The sequence below is a fragment of the Cololabis saira genome, chromosome 16, assembly GCF_033807715.1.
Source record: "Cololabis saira isolate AMF1-May2022 chromosome 16, fColSai1.1, whole genome shotgun sequence".
NCBI classification, from domain to species: domain Eukaryota; kingdom Metazoa; phylum Chordata; class Actinopteri; order Beloniformes; family Belonidae; genus Cololabis; species Cololabis saira.
In genome coordinates, this window is record NC_084602.1 from 42061871 (window position 1) to 42069257 (window position 7387).

At 43.0% G+C, this 7387-nt stretch overlaps 1 non-coding gene across 1 annotated transcript; it reads left to right on the top strand.

Annotated features, from left to right (window-relative positions):
• The first annotated feature begins 43 nt into the window (after positions 1–43).
• LOC133462973 (5S ribosomal RNA) lies at positions 44–162 on the top strand. Its single transcript, XR_009784298.1, has one exon. It is a non-coding gene; the product is annotated as a 5S ribosomal RNA (ribosomal RNA).
• Positions 163–7387: the final 7225 nt, after the last annotated feature.

Consider the following 7387-nt stretch of genomic DNA (forward strand, 5'->3'; position numbering starts at 1 on the left):
TATCTTCAACTCCATATAAGAGGTATTTCAAGCTGCAGCTTCAGCTTACGGCCATACCATCCTGGATGCGCCCGATCTCGTCTGATCTCAGAAGCTAAGCAGGGTCGGGCCTGGTTAGTACTTGGATGGGAGACTGCCTGGGAATACCAGGTGCTGTAAGCATTTTCTTTTTTTTTTTTTTTTTTATTGATCTTTTTATAGGAAACAACATACAATGAAAGCCTCATGCTTGGTCTGAAATTTCCGAGCCGGAAATCAGAGAAGCCAGTTGTGTTAGTGGTAGTGTACCGGCCCCCTGCTGGTGCGTATCTGGAGTTTTTGTCTGAATTTTCAGATTTCCTTTCTGGATTATTGATCAGCACAGATAAATTCATCATAGTGGGTGATTTTAACATTCATATGGATGTTGAAAGCGATAATCTTAAATTAGCCTTCGATTCTCTTCTAGAATCAATGGGTATCTCACAAAAAGTGGATAAACCGACGCACTGTTTTAATCATACTCTCGATCTCGTTCTCACCTACGGTGTTGAAACTGATGGTCTGTTGGTGTCACCTGTAAACTCCCTTTTATCCGACCATTACTTAATAACGTTTGAATTTAATTTTGTTGATGTTGAAGTGCAAAATAGGAGGTATTATTTTAGCAGATGTTTGTCTGATGAAGTTATTGTTAAATTTAGGGAGGCCATTGCTTATCTTACGACAGTGCGAAATAGTGATGTAGTCGAGGCCAGTGACCTGGGTTCTACCTCTGCAGATGTTGATTTCCTTGCTAGTAACACTGCTGATTTGTTGCATTCAGCTTTAGATGAAGTTGCTCCTTTGAAAAGGAGGGTTTCTAGCCACAGGAGCTTAACTCCCTGGTATAATTCAGATATCCGCATGTTGAAACAAAACGTGCGTAAAATGGAAAGGAAGTGGTACTCTTGTAGGTCTGTAGACTCTTATCGTGAATGGAAAGATATTTTAATAGTATATAAAAAAGCCATTCGCAAAGCCAGAACAGCTTATTATTCAACGTTGATAGAGGATAACAAAAGTAACCCACGTTTTCTGTTCAGCACTGTAGCCAGGCTGACAAAGAGTCACAACTCTGTTGAGCCGTGCATTCCTGCAGCTCTCAGTAGTGAGGACTTTATGGGCTTCTTCAACAGTAAAATCGCGAGAATTAGAGAAGAAATCAACCAGCCGGTTGTAGGTGTTTCTTCAGCTTTAGCGACTTCCCTAGGCTCTGACTTGTCTCTAGACTGTTTTGATCCTATAGACCTCCCTGAGCTGACTTCACTCGTTAATAGAGCTAAGTCAACCACATGTATGTTAGACCCCATCCCGACTCGTCTATTCAAACATATTTTTTCTCTTATTGGTACGACAATACTGGACCAAATTAACTTATCCCTAAGTTTAGGATATGTACCACAGGTTTTCAAAGTCGCAGTAATTAAACCTTTACTTAAAAAACCTTCTCTTGACCCAGACACCTTAGCTAATTATAGACCAATTTCCAACCTTCCATTTGTGTCTAAAATTCTGGAAAAGGCAGTTTCAAGCCAGTTATGTGACTATTTGTATAGAAATGATCTGTTTGAAGTCTTTCAGTCAGGGTTCAGAATGCATCATAGCACAGAGACAGCACTTGTTCGAGTCACGAATGACCTCCTTATGGCCTCAGATAAGGGATTAGTGTCCATACTGGTTCTACTGGACCTCAGTGCTGCTTTTGACACTATAGATCATGGCATTTTACTGCACAGGTTAGAGCATGTTGTTGGGATTAAAGGGACAGCTCTATGTTGGTTTAAATCATACCTATCTGACAGGTTCCAGTTTGTTCATGTACATGAGGTTTCTTCAGAACAGTCAAGGGTCTGTTATGGTGTTCCGCAGGGTTCAGTGCTAGGGCCAATCTTGTTCAGTTTATACATGCAGCCGTTGGGAAGTATAATCCAGAATCACGGCATACACTTTCATTGTTATGCTGATGATACGCAGCTCTATTTGTCTATGAAGCCGGATGAAACAGAACCGTTAGTTAAACTTCAGGCATGTCTTAGGGACATCAAGGACTGGATGTCCAGAAATTTCCTGCTTCTAAATTCAGATAAAACAGAGGTTATCATTCTTGGTCCAGAGCATCTTAGGAAGGGATTAGATGGTGTTGCGATGGCTTCCAGTGCAACTGTGAGAAATCTTGGTGTTATTTTCGATCAGGATTTGTCGTTTAAACCATATGTCAATCAGGTTTGTAAAATAGCCTTTTTCCATCTCCGTAATATTGCAAAGATTAGGAAAATCCTCTCACAGAGTGATGCAGAAAAACTAGTTCATGCGTTTGTATCTTCTAGACTAGATTACTGTAATGTGTTGTTAGCAGGATGTCCAAGTAATTTGCTGAATAGGCTCCAGCTGATCCAAAATGCAGCAGCACGAGTACTGACAGGAATTAGCAGGAGAGACCACGTCTCTCCAGTATTAGCGTCGCTCCATTGGTTACCCGTAAAATTCAGAATCCAATTTAAAATTTTATTACTTGCGTATAAAGCCCAAAACGGCTTAGCTCCGCATTATTTGCAAGACCTGATAGTGCCTTATGTTCCTGTCAGAGCTCTCCGTTCTCAGAGTGCAGGTTTACTCGTAGTTCCTAGAGTATCTAAATGTAGATTTGGAGGGCGGGCGTTCTGCTATCAGGCGCCACTACTATGGAACCAACTTCCAATCTGGGTTAAGGGGGCTGACACCACCTCCACCTTTAAAACTAAACTTAAAACATTTCTGTTTAGTAAAGCCTATAGTTAGTGTTTAGTAAACCTCTAGCTGGTGTTGGTAAATCTCTAGGTAGTGTAAACTTTAGTGTGTCAGAGTCGCTCCTGTGGTTTCTTGTGCTGGCCCCCCCTTCTCCTCCCTTTTCTCTCTTTTGTCCATGTTGCAGCATCCTTTGCCGGACACCGGAACCTGCAGGTGGTCGTGGGTGGCTTGTAGCTTGCATTACGGAGCACAAGTCTTTCCCCGACCCTGCACCCCAACCTGGGACTTGATGATTGGGCCGGAGCTTCGGGAGCTGCGTGCTGGCCTGCGGTCCCCACCCCTGGTCATCCCGTTGCTGGCCCCCCCTTCTCCTCCCTTTTCTCTCTTTTGTCCTGCAGGTGGTCGTGGGTGGCTTGTAGCTTGCATTACGGAGCACAAGTCTTTCCCCGACCCTGCACCCCAACCTGGGACTTGCTGATTGGGCCGGAGCTTCGGGAGCTGTGTGCTGGCCTGCGGTCCCCACCCCCGGTCATCCCGTTGCTGCTTCCACCTGCCTGCTGTGCTGTTGCCGTCCCTGACCCACCAGTCTGGCCCTCGGCAGGAGGGTCCCCCCTGATGAGCCTGGTCCTGCTCAAGGTTTCTTCCCTCCTAAAGGGGAGTTTTTCCTTGCCACTGTTTGGCTTAAGGTTTTTCTCCCACTAGGGGAGTTTTTACCTGCCATTGTTTATGTAATAACTGCTCGGGGGTCATGTTCTGGGTATGGGTCTCTGTAAAGCGTCTAGAGACAACTCTGTTGTATTAGACGCTATATAAATAAAATTGAATTGAATAGAATTGAAAATGAAAACATGGAAATCTGTAGTCAAACACACGCATTATACATTGTCTCCTTTTTTTTTTTTTTTTTTTTTAAAACACACAAAACCTAACTAAGGAACAGAGTCTCTGTAGCGTTAAATAATAAATAAACAGATGAGCAAGAAATGATCAAAGGAGGAAAGTAATGTATGAGCAAAAATGCATACAAAAAACAAATGCAGTGGTGAATGTAGATGCCCATAAGTGCTATCCCATTAACTGGAAATAAATAAAACATAAAAAAAACAAATTAAGGAGATGAAAAGAAAATTAAGGGAGGGGGGGGTCAGTCTGTGGGTAGAGTCTTCAACGCGGTAAAGTGGTCTATGAAAGATTGCCATTTGCGAACGAATTTAGCTGCGTTGCCTTTTAAAGAGTATCTCACCTTCTCCAATTTAAGAAAAAACATAACATCACTAAGCCAAATAGAAATAGACAGGGACTTGGGGGATTTCCATAGAAGTAAGATACGACGTCTTGCTAAAAGGGATGTGAAAGCCAATACTTCTGACTGTGTGGGGCTGATATGTGAGGAGTCAACAGTGAGTCCGAATATTGCTAAGAGAGGGGCCATAACAACTTTTTTACCTAGAACTTTAGACATGATCACAGAATAATCACTCCAAAATTTCTGTAACCTAGGACAGGAGAAAAACATATGACTTAAATTGCATGGAGAACCCTGGCATCTGTCGCATAGGTCTGCAACATTCGGATATATTTCCGATAATCGGGATTTTGATAGGTGGGCTCTATGCAGCACCTTAAATTGAATAAGTTCAAATCTAGCGCAAGGCGTGCTAGATCGTATGCTACGGATAGCTTTATCCCACAGCTCCCCTGTGAAGTCAAGGCCCAACTCTCGTCCCCAACCCTCCCGAGCTTTATCTACAGAATGATCATCAAATGTCATACACAGTGTATATATCTTAGATATCAGAGATTTTTGACTGAGTTTCATTGTTAGAAGATCATCCCACGGTTGGTTAGCAGGAAGGGAAGGGAAGCATGGAAACAGAGCAGAGGCGCAGTGTCGAAGCTGGAAGTAGCGAAACAAATGGGAGGCAGGCAAATTGAACTTTGACCTCAGATCTGAAAATGTGGAAAAGATACCATCCTTATATAGATCCCTGAAGTGCTTAATGCCCCGGTTGTACCAAATCATAAAAGTGGTGTCTATTAGTGATGGAGGGAACAGATGATTCTTAGTAACAGGTGTATAGATGGATGGAGAAGCAAATTTAAAGTGGCGCCTAAACTGTGACCAAATCTTAAGGGAGGAAAGCACCACAGGGCTATTTGTACACTTAGAGGGTTTCAATGGTAAAGAGGAGGAGAATAGGGCCGTTACAGAGGATGAAGAGAGTGACTGAGCCTCCAATCTGCACCATAATAACTCAGGAGACTGAAGCCAATAAATTAGTTTGTGAATATGCGCTGACCAATAGTAAAGCATAAAGTTTGGTAGTGCTAGACCCCCATTAAATTTAAATTTTTGGAGAAGCGAATACCTCACTCTGGGTGTCTTACCGGCCCATAAAAAGTTGGAAACAATTTGGTCAAGTGATTTAAAAAAAGATTTTGGTAGAAATAAAGGAGTGCATTGGAACAAAAAAAGAAATTTAGGCAATACAGTCATTTTCACTGTGTTAATTCTTCCTATCAGCGACAGTGGTAGGGAGTTCCACCTCTGTAAGTCCGCCTTCACTCGAGTTACCAGTGAGGAAAAATTAGCGGTGAAAAGAGAGGGCAGAGTGCGGGTCACATTAATCCCTAAGTATCTAAAGCCCGACGGGCTGAGTTTAAAGGGGATATCAGATTGTTTGAGTTGTAAAGCAGAGGAGTTTATGGGGAAGCATTCACACTTGTGAAGATTGACCTTATAGCCGGAGAAGGATCCATAATTCTTCAACAGAGATAATATTGGTGCGATGCTGGTTAAAGGGTCAGATACATATAAAAGGAGGTCGTCTGCATAAAGTGACAATTTAAGTTCCACATTGGACCTAGAGACTCCGCGAAATAGAGGAAGAGTTCTTAAAGCAATTGAAAGTGGTTCGACGGATAGAGCGAATAGCAAAAGGGGAGAGAGGGCAGCCCTGTCTCGTGCCACGTGATAATGTAAAATAAGTGGAGTAGTTGTCATTGGTGTGAATGCTGGCCTGAGGGGAAGTGTAAAGAAGTCTAATCCACGATATAAACCTGTGTCCAAATCCGAATTTATGAAGTGTTGCAAAAAGATAGTTAAATTCGACATGATCAAAAGCTTTCTCAGCATCAATTGCGATAACAACTTCAGGGAGTGGAGAAGAATCTTTAGAGAGAATCACATTAAGAAGTGTACGAACATTATAGAAGAGCTGGCGTCCCTTGATGAAACCATTCTGCTCCTCAGATATGATGCTAGGAAGGATCTTATCAAGACGAATTGCTAGTGCTTTGGCTAAAATTTTGACATCTACATTCAGTAAGGACAAGGGCCTATAAGAAGTGCATGATTCAGGGTCTTTGTCCTTCTTCAAAAGGAGGGCAATAGACGCCTGCATTAAAGAGGGAGGCAATGAGCCATGATCAAGGGACTCATTGTACATTGAAAGTAAAAGGGGGGCTAATTTGTCTTTGAATTTTTGAAAAACTCAGCTCCGAACCCATCGGGACCAGGGGCCTTGTTGCTTTGCGTAGCTTCAATGGCGGCGGCAATTTCTTGCAAGCTGAAAGGAGCATCGAGGCCATTAGCCACATCCAAATTAATAGTAGGGACAGTGATATTATCAAGAAAGGAGGTCATTTCTGCTGTGTCAAGTGGAGATTCTGACTCATAGAGAGAGGAGTAGTATGATTTAAAAATTGTGTTGATGGCGATTCGATCGGTGGTAAGTGTGCCATTAGAATCTCTAATGCTGGGAATCAGTCTCGACGTTGCTTGCCTTTTTAATTGGTGAGCCAATAACCTGCTTGGTTTATCGCCGTGTTCATAATAGTTGGCATGAGCGCGTAATAGGAGCCTGTGAGGAACCAGAGCGGCCTCCCCACGTACAAGGGGACAAGGCAAAACTGGACCTGGGTGATGAGGTGTAAAAAGAACCTTGCAGAGCGTAGAATGCCAAAAAAATAAGGCTTTTTATTCCAGGTAAAAACACATACAGGCGGAGGGCAAAATCAGCATTGCAAAAAAGAAGGCACAATGGGGCATAGCCTCTCTGCAAGCTTCCTCCATTCAGCAGCCCCTCTTCTGGTATCCAGCCGCTGCTTTTTAACCCCAGGCAGGGTGGAGAGGTTGATTGGACACAGGTGTACCACAATCAATAGAACCAGGCACACCTGTGTGCTGCTCCCCCGCAGACCACGCCCAATCCTCCACTCTGCCACACACATTAAAAAAAAAGTCCAGTGAGAAGGGGAGGGATTGCTCACTTTCTCACAGAGCCGTTCAGAATCAGCTGTCGCTATAAGATCGAATTTTGACTGCAAATCAAGCCGTTGTTTCAGTAAACTCGGACTCGGGTTAACTGAGTTTAGTCTGTCTGTGTCCTGAATTTTAGATGTGAGCTCCTGTAATTTAGCCCTGCGGATTTTACTGGCGTATGCTGAATAAGAAATAATCTGTCCTCGCAAATATGCTTTGAGTGATTCCCATACTAGCGAAAAACTGGTAGAATCTGTTTTGTTTAATGCATTGAAATCATCTATTGAAGCAGATATAGAGACATTAAATGCATCGTCGGATAAAAGCAATGGATTAAACCTCCAGGGAGAAGAAAAACGGGGGCGCTCAGACCAT